Genomic DNA, 19,302 nt, shown 5'->3' with positions numbered 1-19,302 from the left:
ACTTTTGTTCACGTGATACAACGTGCTATTATAGAGACGATACCTAGATTTTTCGTTAGTGCCTTGTTTTACGCACTTTTCGCGAATGTGACGCAATTTATCGTCCTTCTGCTGCCATTCGGGTAGCCGCTTCAGGGCCGTCGCTAGGGACGGTGATATTGCTCGGGCAAGTGCTGTCAGAATTGGTATACAAGTCTGTCGATCTGCCCTCTCTCCACTGGGCATGTTATGCAATCGACTCATGGTATCTGCCGGGATGTTTTCTTTCCCTGGGCGGAACTGTATTTCTAGATGGTAGTCTTGTATCGACAATATCCACCGAGTAAGGCGTTGGTTTAACAGCTTGCTATTCATGAGGAACGTAATGGCTTTGTGATCGGTGAAAAGTACGATCGTAGCCCCGTACAAGTACGTCCTCAGCTTCCCTAGCGCCCATACTATTGCCAGGAGCTCTTTCTCGGTGGTGAAATATGCCAATTCCGGCCCTTTTAGTGTTCGGCTCGCGAAGGTGATTGGTCTTAGTTCGCCGTTCGCGTTATTTTGCTCAATTACTGCTCCGATTGCTGACGAACTCGCATCCGTGGATAGGAAGAACGGTTTACGCGTATCCGCGTATTGTAATACCACCTCGGTACAAAAAGTGCTCTTTATTTTGTCGAACGTCGCTTGCAACGTGTCGTTCCATGTCCAGCGTTGTCCCTTTTTAAGCAGGGCGAGCAGCGGTGCCGTGGTCTCGGCATGCTTATCGGTGAATTTGCTATAATAGTTCACAAGCCCGAGGAAACCTCGTAGTTGTTTGACGTTTCGAGGAGATGGAAACGCACGGATTGCGGCGAGTTTTTCGGGATCTTGTTTGAGGCCTTCTGTCGATAAGATGTGCCCGAGGAATTTTATTTCGCGCCTCATGAATTTATATTTCTCGAGGTTTAGCGTGACATTATGGTCCCTTAACCGTTTTAATAGGGCGGAAAGATGTTTGATATGTTCCTCGAATGTTGTAGAGAAACAAAGGATATCATCGATGAAATTGACGACGTATCCATCCATGCCCTCGAGAATTTGCCTCAGCGCTCTCACAAGGCTTGCGCTACTTGTCTTGAGGCCGAAAGGTGTCACTACGTACTCGTAACACCGCCCGCGGTACAAGAAAGCCGTGTATTTCCGCGAAGCTTTATTCAGGGGCACTTGCCAGAAACTGTTGGTCAAATCGAGGCTCGTCAGATAATCCACTCTCTGGAAACGTTGGAAAATCGCATCTGGAGTCTCTGACATCTCGTGATCGTCGACAAGATATTCGTTTAGCTTCCTCGCATCGAGACAGAGCCGTAGCGTCCCGTTTTTCTTCAGCACTGGCACCACCGGGTTCAAGTACGGGCTGGTGCTCGGTCGGATGATATCGTTCTTTAACATTCTTTGGATTTCCGCATCTGCCGCTTCCATATGCTTTAGCGGTATCGGATACGTCCGGCTGCAGTATGGCTTAGAAATTTTCACGTGTAGGTGATGCTCGTAACACGCTACTCTTCCTATTTCCTCCCTCCATACTTCTGGAAAGGCCTTGATGACACGACGCAGCGCGGATTTTTCTGCTGGCGTCGCTGGCACGGTTTTTAGGAGGTGAGTTAACGTCTCGCTCGCTGTCCTTTTCAGCTTGTCCGTTCGTTTCGTGGCTTCTCCCACCGTTCTTATCTTCGGGTCAGCTGGTTCCGTTTCTTCGGACATTTTGATCGTAATTTGCCCGTCCCTGGTGTTTAACGAGAGCGAGTCTTGCTGGAAATTTACCGTAGCCTGTGCCTGTCTCAGCGCGTCGACGCCGAGAATCATCTCGCAAATCAGTCCAGGTACAATCACTGCCGACGTCTCTATCGTCTTATCGTTATGGCTGAGAGTCACCCAGATTTGTTTTTTCAATCTGGCCGACCTGCTTCCCGTCGCTCCAATTACAACGGCCCCCGTCACCGGCAATGTTGGGCACGTGCGCAGTTGATCTTGGTGCGACGTGTACCATGCCTCTGAAACCGCTGTGACCGTACTACCCGTATCCACGAGGGCTCTGACTGGAATGCCCTCGACTTTCAACGGCACTTCCGGACAGCGATTTGCTTCTTTACATGGTGGTGGAGATCCCTCGTCCTCTTGGAGCTCCTGGCGCGTGTCCGGAAACAGCGAGCCGATGGTCAGATGGACATTTTCCCCGTGTGCGTTCGAGGAGATACCTCTCGTCTGAGGGGGGGAACTACTCAGACGAATCGCTGAGGCTCCCCTTAGTCGTTTTCCGCGGTCGCTTCCAAGTCAGGGGCGTCCGCCTCCTCTTCAGGAACGTCTTCGTCAATTTGCGCCGTTCGGATGCGATTTGGCGTCGAATCCCTCGGTCGATCTGGTGGCCGCCTGTAGTCTTGCCAGGGACGAGTAGTTTCGTACCTCGGTCTCTGGTATTCTGCTGCGGGTCGCGGATGTTCGGTCATCTGACGTTGACCTTCCCGGTTGGGTCGGGCATGGCTCATGTTAAATGGAGTCGACCGAGTCGGGTTCGTTGTAGGTTGGATTACCCTCTCATTGGCCGTGCGGACATTCCACTCTCGAACGTGGTTTGAACGTTCCTCCTGCTTTGGGCGATTCACGGTTCCCCCGTTATCGAACCGCTCGAGCAAGGCTAAGAATGCGTCGACCGTGCTGATATTTTGGCCGAGAACGCAGTCATCCACTGCCTGGGTGTAGTGCCTGGCCAGCATCTGGACGATCTCTTCGTCCGCTGGCCGTGGAATCAGATCGCGTGCTGTACCGATGAGTTTCATCGCGTAGACGACTCGAGATACGCCTGATTCAGTGCGATGTACCCCTATATTGAGATTGTCCCGCACTTTCCGTTGGATTGCTGAACTCCAAAACCGGTCCCGGAGCGCCTGTGAGAACTGTGCCCAAGAGGTAACTTGCTCGGACACAATATCCCACCATTCGCCTGCGATGCCTCGCAATGATTGTCCGAGGATGAACTTTAACTCATCGTCGGGGAGGCGTGCTGCTTCAATGAATCTTTTCATCTCTCTTAGGTACTTGGCCGGCCTTTCGGTAGCCTTGCCCTCGAAGGTTGGCATTTGTGGCTTCACCATGAAGGGGCGGCTACTCGGTGCCAGGGTCGCATCAAAGCGCACAGAATCGTTTGGGGCCCATCTTGAATCCATGGAATCACGTCGCAAGCGGCGTGTCGCATCGAAATCCGGCGCCCCATGCAGATCGCTTCGCTGATTGTCGAATCGGTGACTTGTGTTTCTGGTTTCTTCGGCATCGGCGACCCGATGTGACGCAATTTGCCTCCGGAAATTTGCGAGACAGTCCCGTACCTCGTCGCGTACATCTGCGACGCGTTGTGCGTGCGTCTTTGCATCGCGGTCCAACCGTGCCTCTATCTCACGTCGAAAATCGCGCAATTCCGCGCGGTATTCCGTTACTCGTTCGTATACCTCCTCAACTTCGACTTGGGCGTTCAGCCGTTCTTGGAGCCTTCCCATTTGCTCTTTCAGTCGAGCAACTTCGGCCTGCAGCTCGCGAATTGCAGCAGAAGTAAGTCCTGCAGCAAGGACGTTAGATAACCCGGTCGAACGTACATCGTTTGTGGTGGTGGGGACCGGCGCGGGAACATCCCCGAGTTCACCGCCGGACGGACCCGGGGGCGGTGTTCTTACAACGCGCGGGTTGTTTGGCATGTTCTCTACCTGGGTGTTGCTCGCGTCAGGCGTATCGTTATTCCCTAGCAGTGCCGCTTTTCCACGAGATCGAAGCTTACTCATACCCTGTTTCGATAAGATCTCGCTCGTCCAGACCAGACCGCCCCACGTTGGGCGCCAAATATGTAACCGTTCTTTCCTACCGTTTCTACCGATTCGTGTACGCCGTTACTCGTATCTCTACTTCGCGTCTCGAGACTATCCCTAACCGTCTCGCAGGGCCGGTTACTACCCTAATTTCTCGAAGCCTGCACGTTTGCGAGCAGGAATGGATTCGTGCCTCCAGGCACTGGAAAGCGGCGAGGTATGGACGAGTTAAATGAGATATTCGTAGCCCAGATAAGGTAACAAAAGATGATATATTCTCGTAAGAACCGTCGTGTATGTTTGGATACAGTTAATTCCAGGTACCGTGTGGAACAATAGGTCGGCCTCCCGTGCCGACGGCTCGCGACACATAAACAAAGTATTATGAACGCGTGAAAAACGCTCGCGGTACGCTCGCTCGACTCTACGCCCGGTTTTCGGAATCGGTTTAGAAAATCACTCAGCACGGATCGCGCCTCGCGACAAGCAGTTCGTGACCCGTCTGACCGTCCCTACACTCGGCCGGATAATCGTACGAGTGATCAGGATGGAGACAAACACGAAATCGCCGTCACTCCACGCTTCCAATGATTCTGCTCTTCGGCACGTAATCGTGGCCTCTAAGCAGTCTCGGGCGAGGCGGCGGCAGAGTGTCAGTGACCGTGCAAAGTCCGATCGCTCCTATCTGACCCGAAATCCGCGATCGAACGACGTCGTACCCGTCAGACCAACCAGGCACCTGGACGATGTTCGGACAAGTGGCCTGAGTGGAGACGCACACTAAACCTTGGTCACTCCACGGGACGCACGAGTCTACCCTTTGGCATGATACATGGCCTCGGAGTATTCTCGGATATTGGTCACGGCAGAGTGTCCTCGATCGTGCAAGGCGCGATCGTCTCGATTCTGTAGAGACGTGCACTAAACCTCGATTATTCCACGGGACCTATAAGTTCACCCTTTGGCACGATACGTGGCCTCGGAGTGATCTCGGACAAAGGTCACGACAGAATACTCGGGATCGTGCGATGCTCTTTCGTACCGATTCGGGGGAGACTCGCACTAAACCTCGGTCGCTCGACGGGACCCAGGAGTCTACCCTTCGGCACGATACGTGGCCTCGGAGCAAGCTCTGATAAGGTCACGACAGAGTAGCCGCGATCGTACGAAGTACAATCGCCTCGAATCTGGTCGAGACCCACACCAAACCTCGGTAATTCCACGGGACCCAGAAGAGTACCCTCTGGCACGGTGCGTGGCCTCGGAGTACCCTCGATTAAGGTCACGGCAGAAAAACCCTGATTGTGCGAAGTGAAATAGTCTCGATCCAGACGAGACTCACAGAAAACCTCGGCAGTCCCTCGGAACCCAGGAGTTTACCCTTTGGTACGTTTCGTAGCCTCAGAGTACGCTCTGTTGAGGTTTCGGAAGAACCACCGCGATCATGCGATGATTGACTGTCTCGCTTCGACCCGTATAGTACGTACCGTATCTTTGAACGATACTTATACGTACCCTATACTAATATTTATATTTGAAGGACGAAGTGAATCTACTGTGTCTGTTCGACGCGATAATCGCACGCTTCGCGACGCGTTTCTATCTCTGCGTGACGCAGTTCTCTAAATTTTACAAAATCGTGTCGTACCGACACACGGCGCCTTCCACTCGCCGTCGCTCCTAAATAGTACTCGCGACTTGCTCGCTGCAAGTAATCTACACTGACACTAGTAATGCTTCACTTCGGAATTGATAATTAAACATTTCTCGATCAATCTTTAGGCGAGTGAAAATTATGTAATCTCGTTTGACTACTACGCGGTCACGTCCGAGAGTCACGGAGCTTTATATAAAACGTTTCGACAGTGCCACGGCGCGGTTTGCGCTCGTGACTCCTCGGTTTGAGGCGCGTACGCGTTGAGAGCAGGAAGGACGGTTTGCCTTGCTCTGCCGAGTCGGTTTGACTCCTCGAACGGATACCGTGTTTCGTCGAACAGACACAATTCTTAAACGCGTGTTTCTCGGACCGCTTCCAGACGTAGAGTGCTCGATCGCTGGCTCGCATCGACCTCCTTCGATCATTATCGAGTGGGGATCGATGCGTGCGCAACTCGACAAGGATCGCGATATCTCGCGATCCCTCACTATCTCCGGACTCGCGAACAACGTAGTATGGTACGGTGGTGGGGTCGTATCGCCGACCGATACGTGCGGTATATGTGTATGTAACCGACACGGTTACAAACCTAATTTATTCGCGGGGCGTCGGTACCTCCGGTCTCGGTACGGTTCGCGGTGGTCCGGAGTGTCACGGCGAGGAACCGGAGTTTTCCTCGATACGGTACGCGGCGCGGTACGCGTGAAGCGCGGGGCGAGCCGTGCTCGCTGGCGTGGTGTTCGGTTCGGGCGCTCTCGGCGCGGTCCCGAACTCTCCCGACTCTCGCCGCGCGGTCGCCTCGGCGAGGTGTTGTTACGGCCGCGGCCCAGCGAGTCGTAGTGAATTGACGTGGTTTCCTCCGTCGGCTGGGCACGCGGGGCGCGGAGAGGAGAGGTACGGGATCCGCGGAACGCCCCGTCCGCCGTCCCCGCACAACCGCGGCTCGAGCACGTAGGCACAGACGTAAACCTAATGCCTACGACTCGAAACCGGCGAGGTCGCTCATCTCCGGTAGTATACCGAGAGGCGAGCTCCACACGCTGCTGCGGTCGATTGGAGACTGAACGTCTGGAGCGCGACGCGGGATCCCGGAGGGGAGTGCGGGACGCGGGAACGGGTCCGAGTGGTGGGGATGACGGTCCGGAGTGTCGAAGCTACGGTGCTCTGAAAAGAGCAGGCCGTTGATCGACTGCCTCCCAGAATCCGGTCGCGGTCTCGGTCTCGACGTATGGGACGTAAACCCACGTACGCTTCGGCCGATCCCAGCGCTTCGGCGTGTTCGCCCGATAGTATTCCGAGGCTAGCACGGTTCAGCGCGGCTGCGAGAGGATCTGGGCTCGGATGTTCGCCCGAGAGCTGCTCCAGACCAACTCCGGTCTCGGATGGTTCCGTCGCGATCTTTATAGCCCGAACGCGGACCTCGTGTGCTCGTTCGCGAATCTTCGGCACACGCCGATTGGTCCGCGCCCGGGCTGGATTCGCGGATTGGCGCGCGGCTGGCCCGCGCCGGTGATTGGTGCGGGTTAAGGTACAACTCGACTCGCAACGAGACACATGCGTCTCGTTGCATATTCATTTTTATATGGAGATAAAAACTAGAAAAAATCAATTGATTAATATAGTTTGTCCAACTATTTGTTACATTTCGCGAACAATAATTTTTAGGGATTTTTGAGGGATTCAGCATGTTAGGTTGATCTTTTTATCTAGTGCCATTACTGATGTTGCGTCGCAGTGTGGTGGGATGGGAACTTTTATTGTGGGTTCGAGTGCCCGTGGAGCGCTGAAGCGCTCTGCTCGTGGAAGTTAAGAAATAAACTTTGTACACAGAGTTAAAGGCGAAAAACTGTTGTAGATTTTATTAGAAGATGTAACTCCCTCAGTTCTACAATGAGTTCTGTCTCATCCTGGAGCTTCGAATCCTTTTTCTAGCTTCTTCCTTCTCGTCTCGCTTCCTTAGCCAATAGGAAAATTGGGATCTTCTGGCTAGGCGTTGATTCGTCGGATCACTCGTCTTCCGGTTGCTGCTTGATGGTGATTGGTAGTGGATGGATCTTAATAGCGCACGCACGGGAGTGGGGTACGCATGAGGGTGAAGCCCCGCCAAAACAAGGGACGTGGGGCCATGTGGGACCGAACAAGAGAGAGGTCCGAGGGAGTTCCAAGAGGTCCTTGACTGATAATTTATGACCTCTTGTCCTTAACTGATTCCGGACTTCGACTATCCCTAATTTATGTTGAATTATAGAAGCTACTCTAAGAGGCTGCGTGACTTTCTCTAAATTCCTCAATTAGTCTCGCCGACTCGAATTTCGTCAAGGATCTCTATGGAACTCTCCCGGTCTTTCTTTACCTACTCTAAACTATCGCGCCCAAATAGAATACATATGTATTAAATACGCGATTACATCTTATATTTAAATTTCCCTCTCCGCGCCATTAATCGATGCTATATATATATCTAGCTACGTTCGCGTGGTCATCTGGCCACGCTACACTGAAAATTCACATCCTTCTATTATCCAACCTTCCAAGATGCTAATTGGCTAAAGCGCTTTTCACTATGAAAAAGTCCGGTCTCTGCATTATTGGGAAATGGTTAGTGGCATCCTAGACCCTTGCGATCGCCGTCGGCACACGTACACGTCGTCCAGGCGGTGTGTGAGTGTGCCGCCATGTCAGTTCCCATAGCCTCCCTGAGAAACGACGTGCTGCCGAATATTGCTAACCATTTCTCGATGATGCAAAAGTACGACTTCTGAGGACCTTTTCACCCTAGATAGAACTTTCATCTAGCTCTTTTCACCATTGACAAGTCCCGTCACTGCATTATTGGGAAATATTTCCAGGCATCCCGGACCCTTGCGATCGCCGTCGGCAAACGTACACGCCATCAACGCTGTCGCGCCGCGCATGCTCCTATAGACCTCTGTTTTACCGATACAGTGACTGCTGACACAGACGAGGTATAGGAGTAGACCAATCCCCATATGGGATTTCGTGTCTCACATCACAGACGAGGTATAGGAGTAGGCCAATCACCATATGGGATTTCGTGTCTCACATGTAAACAACTGTAGGGATATTGGCGCTGCCGCGCCATTCCCCTAGGCACACGCCTAGAGAATATGCTCCGACGTGGTTGGCACTCTCAACCTCGGGCAATGCAGGCGAGAGAACCGCCTATGTACTCTCTCGCTGCCTGACTCTCGATCGAGACAGACGTCTCGATCCTACGCTCTCGAAGTGAAGTCGAATAAAGTTGTTTTGTTGCATACACGAGTGAATCACTATCGATAAAAAGTCTCCCAGCGGTTCTGTGCAGAGTAGGCTGCATCTGGGTTCCGTATGTCCCCGCGGGACCCTTAAATCTACAACTGGTGACCCCGACGTGATCTGGAAATCAAGAACCACGCTGCACGTGCCCGGAAACTGGTGCACGTTTTCACGGAGACTACCAGGAAGAGATTGCCGGTTCCTGGCGGCGGGCAATCCGCTCCCTGCATGCTGCCGTTGCTGGTTCCTGGCGGCGAGCAATCCGCTCGCTGCACGCTGCCGTTGCCGGTTCCAGGCGGCGAGCTATCCGCTCGCTGCACGAGATCGAACACTGCACATCGGATGCCATCCTGGACGTCTACAGAGGACGAGCTTGCTGGAGTTCCGCTAATTGCGTGAAGCCACCGACCACCGGCGCCTTGACGAGCATCACATTGCAGCCAGTCTATCGACGAGCCCAACCATGCGTGCGCCGACAGGTATCGTTCCGATTATGCGAAATTTCGCCTCATTATTGTAAACGATCGTGATCGCCGCGCGGTACCTCGTGGCGAAAATAATCTACGAAGCCATTTTCGTATGCCTGTTGATTCGACCGTTTCGCGACCTTCGCGTTGTTGTGCTTATGCCGTGTCGATTCCCCCGTCGACTCGCGTGACCGCTACGACACCGGGTAGTTCATGTTTACCGCGTCACGCCGTGCCCTTGCGAAACTGCGTACATCTGCGCAGAGCGCGCGTTACGAATAATTCGCTGCCGGTCCAAACACACGAGTGTTCGAAAATCGCGCAAAATGTCTACCCCCGCGCAGCTCACTCAGGATGAACTCCTTCATGCGTTGTTACAGGGTCGCGTCGATTCATACCGGCAACCAAAAGTGCCCGATTTCTTCAAAGAAGATCCGGCACTTTGGTTCGCACAAGTCGAGTCATCCTTGTCCGCGGCAAGGATTAACAACCAAAAAACAATGGCTGATGTAGTGGTGGCCGCGTTGAAGTACGACGTTGTCACTACGATCAAGGACATACTATTCATGTCGCCTCCTCCAGAGGATTTATACGATCGAATAAAAGCACGAATCATATCTAGCTACGCTGTTTCTGCCGAGAGCAAGCTCCGACAGCTCTTGAAGGGCGAAGTTCTGAGTGAGGGCAAACCGTCCCAGATATTGACGCGCCTCCTCAACCTGAACGACGGGTCTTGCAGCGATGAAATAATTCGCGCCGTATTTCTCGAACAGCTGCCGTCGCATGTCCGTGCCGTCCTGGCCATGGCGAACGTTTCCGAGCCGCGGAAGCTCGCCGAATTAGCCGACAAGGTCGTTGAGGCTTCCGGAACAGGCACATCCGCGATAGCTGCCGTCTCGTCCCGAGACGCCTCCCTACGCGCGTTAGAAGATAATGTCGACCGCCTCACGCGCCAACTAGCATCCATAACCACTTCGCGCACCCGCGAGAGTCGCGTCCGCCGACGAACCCCTTCACGGAGTAGGAATCGATCGCGCGAAAACCGCTCTCTTCCGAAGGAAACCGCGTGCTGGTTTCACAGGAAGTTCGGGAAAGATGCGCGTCGTTGTGTCAAGCCGTGCTCCTGGGAGACGGAAAACTGAAAAGTACTAGCTGTTTGGAGGCGAGCCCGTCTAGTACCGAATCTCATCGTCTCCACATACGAGACCGCGATCTCGGTCTCACGTTCTTAATCGACACCGGAGCCGATCTCTCTTTGCTGCCGGTTGCCAAAGGCTCGCGTCGCCCAACGGGTTATAAACTCTACGCGGCAAATGAGACAATGATTGACACGTACGGCGAGAAGCGTTTGACTTTGAATCTCAACCTCCGCCGTTCATTCCCGTGGAATTTCTGCGTCGCATCGGTACCGTACCCGATAATCGGTGCCGATTTTCTAAAACATTACGGGCTGCTCGTTGACTTGCGCCTCCGCAAACTGATCGACCCCATGACGAAGATTGCCGCCATCGGCACTGTAAAACCTTCGTCCGTGCGCGATGTTAAATCGGTCGATCCAGCGTCCGCGTTCGCCGGAATTTTAACCGAGTTTCCGAATGTTGTCGGGCCGTCACAGAATAATGACCGTACGCCACAAGACGTCCTTCATAATATTGTGACCGAAGGTCCACCAATTGCGGAACGCGCACGGAGGCTAGCGCAGGAAAAACTGCGCGCCGCGAAAGCAGAGTTCAAACAGCTCGTCAGCTCGGGAATTTGCAGGCCTTCTAGCAGTCCTTGGGCGACTCCTATTCATCTCGTCCCGAAAAAGGACGGGGGCTAGCGCGTCTGCGGCGATTACCGCCGTCTCAACAACTGATAAATATCCAGTCCACCATCTTCACGATTTCTCCGTGAACCTTCACGGAAAATCGGTTTTCACGAAGCTCGACCTTCACCGGGCATATCAACAAATTCCGATCGCCACGTCTGACATTCCGAAAACGGCGGTCATTACCCCGTTTGGACTTTTCGAATACACGGTAATGCCCTTTGTCCTTCGTAATGCCGGACAAACCTTCCAGCGTTACATCTACCGTGCCCTCGGGGATTTAGACTTTGTATTCGCGTATATCGATGATATTCTCATTGTGTCCTCGAACCGAAAGGAGCATGAAGATCACCTACGCGTAGTCCTGCAACGCTTGCAGGAATATTGTCTTCGGCTAAACACCCAAAAGTGCGAGTTCGGGAAGTCATCTCTCGAATTCCTCGGGCATGTCATTGACCAGCACGGGTCTAGCCCAATTCCCGAGAAAGTCAAGGCCATAATAGATTTTCCAAGGCCTCGGACCGTTGCCGATCTTCGTAGGTTCCTTGGCATGGCCAATTTCTACCGACGTAGCATTCGACACGCTGCCGACGTGCAGGCCTCCCTGCACGAGTACCTCGGCGAGTCGAAGAAAAATGACAAACGCGAGATTGTATGGACTCCTAAATCTGAGGAAGCGTTCGCTCGGGTCAAAAGTGACCTCGCCAACGCAACCATGCTCGCTCATCCCGCGGCAAACGCAGTGACGCGTATCGTCACTGACGCCTCCGATTTCGGCATGGGCGCGTCACTCGAGCAAAAGCTCGAAGACTCCTGGAAGCCCTTGGCTTTTTTCTCCAGGAAATTCAGTCCTGCCCAACGCAATTATAGTGCGTACGATCGCGAGTTGACTGCCGCTTATGAGGCACTAAAATACTTCCGACACTTCTTAGAAGGTCGTGAATTCAGCATTGTGACAGATCACAAGCCTCTCACGTACGCGTTTCGTCAGAAAGCCGACAAGGCATCTCCTCGACAGCTCAGACAGTTGTCGTATATCTCACAATTCACCACTCGCATTGAACATCTTCCTGGCTCGGAAAACGTCGTTGCCGATTAATTATCACGAGTCGACTCGCTGCGCCTCGCCGCGAACATTTCTCTGGATGAACTGTCCAAAATGCAAGAGAGCGACGACGAGCTTAAGGAACTACTGCGCTCCGCTGACCACTCGTTGTCCCTGCGACAGATAAGGTGGGGACCTTCCCACACTGCGATCGCGTGCGACCTCGCGGGCGAAACCTTGCGTCCGTACATTCCACAGCCGGCTAGAAAAAAGATTTTCGACACTTTCCACAACCCTGCGCACCCCTGTGCTAAGATCACAGATCGGGTAATTCGGAAACGTTACGTCTGGCCGGACATGCATCGCGACATTATTAAGTGGTCCAAAGACTGCTTGGACTGTCAACAGTCTAAAGTAACGCGGCATAACCACGTGGCTCCTGCGGAATTCGTAGCTCCCGACAGCCGCTTTAAACACGTCCATATGGACATTGTCGGTCCGCTGCCGGTTTCCGACGGCAATCGCTATTGCCTTACAATAATCGATCGTTTCTCGCGATGGCCCGAAGCCATTCCGCTGCCGGATATCGAAGCAACCACCGTGTGTAGAGCTTTTGTAGATCACTGGATCTCGCGATACGGCGCGCCAGAAACGTTAACGACTGACCAAGGTAGTCAGTTCGAATCGAAATTGTTCACAGCGTTATTGCAACTATCCGGTTGTCACCGGATACGTACCACCGCGTTCCACCCTGCCTCTAACGGCATGATCGAACGATGGCACCGCTGCCTGAAAACTGCGTTAAAGTGTCACGCGAACACGCAATGGTCACGAGTCCTGTCTACCGTGATGTAAGGGTTGCGAAACAACGTGATGGACACCGGGTCCTCACCTGCCGAATACCTGTACGGCACGACGTTGCGTATTCCGGGAGAGTTTGTTCTTCCCGACGACGGTCCGTCCGACCCGCAAATATTCGTCGAAGAGTTTCGCGATCACATGCGCCAAGTGAAACCTGTCCCCGTGGGACAGCGACATAAAAAGCGAGCGTTTATATTTAAAGAGTTGTCAACATGTTCACACGTGTTCCTTCGCGCAGGCACTCTCAAGAAATCGCTTGAACGTCCATACACGGGACCGCATAAAGTCTTAAAACGCGTCAACGACAGAGTCAACCAAATAGAGGTCAATTGTAAACCGCGTTCGGTTTCTGTTGAAAATGTAAAACCCGCGTACGCAGTTCGCGAATCGAACTTAGAAGCTGCCGGCGACCCCGCAGTCGTTACGGGAAGCAGCACGATCCGCACGTATACAAACAAAAAGCGCGTTACGTTCGCTGCCGAAGCGAGTAAAATTACAAAAAGAAAATTGTAAGTGCATGCAATATGTATAACACTTCTCATTGTTAAAACAGCGGTTAATTTAAATGTCGTATACACTCGGGGGGGAGTGTGTAGGGATATTGGCGCTGCCGCGCCATTCCCCTAGGCACACGCCTAGAGAATATGCTCCGACGTGGTTAGCACTCTCAACCTCGGGCAATGCAGGCGAGAGAACCGCCTATGTACTCTCTCGCTGCCTGACTCTCGATCGAGACAGACGTCTCGATCCTACGCTCTCGAAGTGAAGTCGAATAAAGTTGTTTTGTTGCATACACGAGTGAATCACTATTGTTGCGTCGCAGTGTGGTGAAATAGGGATTTCGGTAGTGGGTTCGAGTGCCCGTGGAGCGCTGAAGCGCTCTGCTCGTGGAAATTAAGAAATAAACTTTCTTCACAGAGTTAAAGGCGAAAAACTGTTGTAGATTTTATTTGTGGTTCGTTGGGATGTGACTCCCTCAGTTCTACAATGAGTTCTGTCTCATCCTGGAGCTTCGAATCCTTTTTCTAGCTTCTTCCTTCTCGTCTCGCTTCCTTAGCCAATAGGAAAATTGGAATCTTCTGGCTAGGCGTTGATTCGTCGGATCACTCGTCTTCCGGTTGCTGCTTGATGGTGATTGGTAGTGGATGGATCTTAATAGCGCACGCACGGGAGTCGCTTTACTAATCTAATCGTATACAGGCTAGTTTCAACTTATTCGCATGGACCGTTTTAAATTTATTATTACTTATCTCTATCTCTATTGTTAAGTCGTTATATACATTAACTACGTGGTATGGCCCTGCCCATTCGGTATCAAATTTGGACGTTTTTGGTTCCTTAGCTAGATAAACATAATCGCCTACATTAAATTTACGAGGATTAACATTTTTGTCGTACAGTCGTTTAATTTTTTCCTTTGCTCGATTTAAATTCGTTGCTGCCATAGCTTGAGTAGTGGTAATCTTTGTAAACAATTCGTTTAAGTAATGAAAGAATGTCCGAGGGATTTCCTGCTTAGCAAATTCAGAAGGTATTAAAGCCTTAACACCAAAAACTAATTCGTGTGGGGTGAATTCTGTAGCTTCATGTACGGAAGTGTTATATGAAAACATCCCAAATCTAATCCAATCATCCCAATCTGTTTTAGTGCAGTAGTGTTTCAAATATTCTACAAAAACTCTATGGGCACGTTCGAGAGATCCTAATGACTGTGGATGGAATGCAGTAGAGGTAATCCTTTGGATCTTGAAGATTTTACAAAAGGTTTTCATAACTTCACTCGTAAAGTTTCGTCCCTGATCCGTATGAATAGTCCTGGGACATCCAAATCTACTAATAAATTGTTCCGCCAGGGCTGTGGCAACAGTTATTGAATCTATGCTTGCTAACGGAATGGCATCTGAGTATTTGGTTAGATTATCCTGTAGGGTAAGTAAATATTTATTGCCTTTATTGGTAATGGGCAAGGGACCTACTATATCCATTTAAATTTTTTCAAAAGCTCTACTTGGGGTATCAGTGATGCGCATGGGTTGTCTAGTTTTTGCGGAAAGTACCTTGTTCTGTTGACAAGAAGGGCAAGTCCTCACAAAATCTTGGATTTCTTTTCCCATCCTAGGCCAATAAAAATTTTCTCTGATACTGTCGTATACCTTGGTCATACCATGATGACCACCGATGGTAGTATCGTGATGTTCCTTAATAATTTTTAGTCTATCCGATATTTCAGGGATGATTATTTCTCTGGAACAAATGGTTATTATATATTGGGGGTCAGTAAGTATGGATTTTATTGATTGTTCGAGGAGTTAATCCATTGTGTACTCTAGAAATGCTAAGGGTTTTTGTGTTTGTCCTATCCATGAGGCATTTGATCAATGAGCAATTTGATCTTCAATGAGGCTACGACATTCTGAAAGTCAGGTACCTCTTGAGAGGTAGTTTTAATGAATAAGTGAAATATATAGAATCTATCCCCGGGTATGGTTAAGGCTTCTCCAACATTAACATTGTACTCTTTTACTCGATGGATAAGAAACTTCTCCCGTTTCAGGAGATCCTTGCTAGTCTCTGTAGCACATGAACAATCAGTAGGGAGGAAATGTATAAGGTTATCTTTACGCATGTAGAGATAATCCTTAGAATGTTTAAAGGTCGGGAGGAAAGTGGGATGAGGGTTGGATATATTGTCCGTGACTCTAATAGGTAATATTTTATTCGCTTTCTGCGTTGTATCATATAGATTCTCTATCTGTGTTTCAGGTTTGAATGAGGTCGGCCCTATCTCGGATTGTGCCCCTATAACCGGCTCCTCAGCCTGAAGAATCTGCGCTTTACCACGCAATACACCACCAGCGATAGCTCCCTGAGACGGGGTCAGGAGGTTTCCCGGATTGCCGATATTCTCAGGGCAGCCAGAGCGCCGAAAAGAAGGGATAGAAAGAGAAAGCATCGCCCTTGCGCCTAACGGTGCCTGGAACGGGGTCAGGAGGTTTTCCGGCTTGCCGATTTTCCAGACGCCCGAGTCGCCGCAAGCCAACGATGCCCGAGGCAGAATCCGAATATCTACACTCTCTTCACGGTTGTCGTGTCTTTCAACGACCTCGTACAGATCAGAGAGTGGTTCCTTCCCTCCTACATGGAATTTTATTGAGGGTGAAGGCGTTTCGTCTTCGTCAGCAGTATGATAATCGTCACTGTCGTCATTATCGCTGTCTCTACTACCAAAAGTTTTGCAACTGTCTTCGACCTCATTTCCAACCACTGCTTCCCCGCGCGCAAGGAAAACAGAGGCAACCCGTTCCTCACAGTAATATTCTATGCTTTGGTCTGAGTTAGGATTTGGGTTTGTCCGGAGGTTCGTGAGCAACACCTCGCCGGCGCCTGCGAGAGTCACCCCCGAATTCTCCAGACAAGGATCTATTAAGTTTGTTTGGAACATTGAATTATTTTGGAAGTCTACAGGGTTTCGGGACAATGCGTCTGCGTTGGAGTTCACCTTACCAGGTTTGTACACAATGTTATACTCATATTCGTTCAATTTAATTCGCCATCTCATAAGTTTTGATGTGGGATCTTTGACATTGTGTAACCAAACTAACGGGCGATGATCAGTTACCAGGGTGAATTGATGACCGTAGAGATATGGTCGAAAATGGTCTACTGCGAATAGAACTGCTAACAATTCCTTTTCTATAGTAGAATAATTACATTCTGCTTCATTTAAAGTTCTAGATGCATACGCGATGGGGAGGTCTTTCCCTATAGGCCCTTGGCTCAATACAGCCCCTACAGCGAAATTGGAAGCGTCTGTGGTAACTACGAAGGGTTGTGAGAAATTTGGGAATTGCAGGAGGGGTTCTGCACAGATAAGATCCCGGAGGGTTTCGAATGCCGTTTGGGCTTTACCGTCCCATACTAGATGAACATCTTTTTTCAATAGTTGAGTAAGAGGTTTGGCAATTTTCGCCATATCCTGAATGAATCTCCTATAATACCCTACAAGGCCCAAAAACTGCTTAATATTTTTCTTAGTTTTAGGTACGGGGAATCGTTTGACGGCTTCAATTTTCATCGGGTCGGGTTTCACACCATCGGTAGTGATGATATGGCCTAAATAAGTAATTTCCTTACGGAGGAACCAGCACTTATCCGGCTGAAGAGTTAAACCGGCGTTTTGTAATCGAGCTAACAAATTCCGCAACTTTCGACGATGTTCCTCAAGGGAGTCAGCATAAATGACAATGTCATCCATGTATACAAAGAGTTCTACTCCTTGCAGACCTGACAACACTAAATCCATCATCCTTTGGAATGTGGCCGGTGCATTTTTTAACCCAAATGGCATTCTATTAAACTCATAGTGACCATAGGGGGTTGAAAATGCGGTCTTTGCTTTAGACTTTTCGGTAATTGGAATTTGATGGAAGCCGGAAGCTAGATCTAACGTACTAAAGTATTTCGCTCCACCAAGTTGATCTAATATGTCGGTAATGTTAGGAAGTGGGTACGCATCACTGATAGTTTTCTCATTCAGTTTACGGTAATCAATTACCATGCGCCAACGAGCTCTACCAGAAGAATCGGTTTTTTTGGGGACGATCCAGACCGGCGAGTTATATGGAGAAATGGAGGATTGAATTACTTGGTCTTTGATTAACCTATCCACCTGCTTGTTTATCTCATCTTTATGGGCAAGGGGAACCTATATTGCTTAGTATTAATGGGATTATCATCAGTTGTTACTATGGTATGCTCAGCAGCATTAGTACTACCTAACTTATCTCCAGGGAGGTGAAATTGATATGGGAAATCGCTTATAATTTCCAAGATACTACCCTTTTCAACTTCGTTTAAATGATTTAAATTGAGACATTTAAGTAGCTCAGCAATTCTTCGAGCATGGGCCCTAGATTTTTCTGTGCCAGGGTCTCCTTTCCGAGCAGATCGCGGAGATGGGGATGCAATATCAAAATCCTCTAATTCTACGGGAGGTAATTTAAGAGAAACATGGCCAGGAGTAGTATTAATAGCGAAGATTTTCGTAAATCCTCCTTCTTGTTTAGCCAAGACATCCCCAATGAAAATTCCTGGTCCAGCATTTATCCTACGAATATAGCCGAATTCTCTATCTGGTTTTACAGGGATCGTTATTAAAACTTTATTGCGCGGGGGCAATTCAATGGAGGCAGAGGCAAGGGGGTACTTTTTGTCTCTGAGTTGCAAGATGCTAGGCAATTTATCCCTAAAAATCAAAGTGCCCTCATGTTTTACTAAGAATGGCATCCCTAAAATTCCAGTTTCTCTGACAGGAAAATTGTCGTCGACAATCTGGAACTCCACTGGGATGTTATCAATGAAAACGCGAATTTGTCCGTTGGTATGTAATATTCCGGATCCGATTCCGGTCAGATCGTATACAATATCAGGATCAACCAACGTTCCTATACCTACTCCTTTTCGTTTAATCAAGTTTATCTGAGCGCCTGTGTCTACGAGGAAAGAAGCAATTCCTTCATTAAAAGATTGGTGATTCAACGTAATAGCGGGTGATTGGACAATCTCACTGGCGTCAAGATTTAAGCAGATTCGGATGGACCGGCGCGCGCGATAAGGGCTTCGTTCCGCGGTGCGCTTCGACGCGGTGCCCCTCGCGAGTTTAAAGACTGCGAGTTTCCATTAAACCGGGATGTTGAAGGTCGGTTAAATTTATTTCCCTGACAATTTCCTGAGACGTTCGCGTAACACTGGGACTCTACATGACCGGTCTTTCTACATAAACGGCATCTAATTTCCCGGGAATTCTGGGGGTGATTGGGGAGGTTATCGGTGCAATGAACACGGTCATGCCCTGGTTGGCCGCATCTAAAACACCTTCTATCAGGTCGCGTATTGGTCACGTATAATCGAGCGTCGCGTGCAGTGAGTTTCGGAGGGGTATGTCGATATTCTTCAAAAGTTTCACCTTCTAATTGAACTGCTACTTTTATAGCGGATTCTAAAGTCTGTAAATTATCCTTTAAAATTATCATTCGTGCTACGCGGTCGCTTAATCCTTTAGTGAAACCCGTTACCGCGGCTTGACTGAGGACAACCTTCGCGCCTATAAATTCTTCCGCAGTATATTTCTCTTTTGCCGCTTCAATTCCCCTACTTAGAATTTCGCTAACTCGGGCCCCATAAACATCAACTCTCTCATTATCTACTTGCCGTATGTTTCTCAGTTCGTTATGAATCGAATCTACCTTGAAAAATCGCGCGAATGACTCCTTCAAGATTTTTATTAGCTCATCAAAACTATTAATTTCGCGGTGGCCCGAAATTAAGAAGTCAGCATGCCCCACGATTTTATTCCTAATCAGAGCAAAAAGATT

Source organism: Halictus rubicundus, chromosome 8, assembly GCF_050948215.1.
Source record: "Halictus rubicundus isolate RS-2024b chromosome 8, iyHalRubi1_principal, whole genome shotgun sequence".
In the NCBI taxonomy this organism is placed as follows: domain Eukaryota; kingdom Metazoa; phylum Arthropoda; class Insecta; order Hymenoptera; family Halictidae; genus Halictus; species Halictus rubicundus.
Note: the sequence above shows the minus strand (reverse complement) of the source record.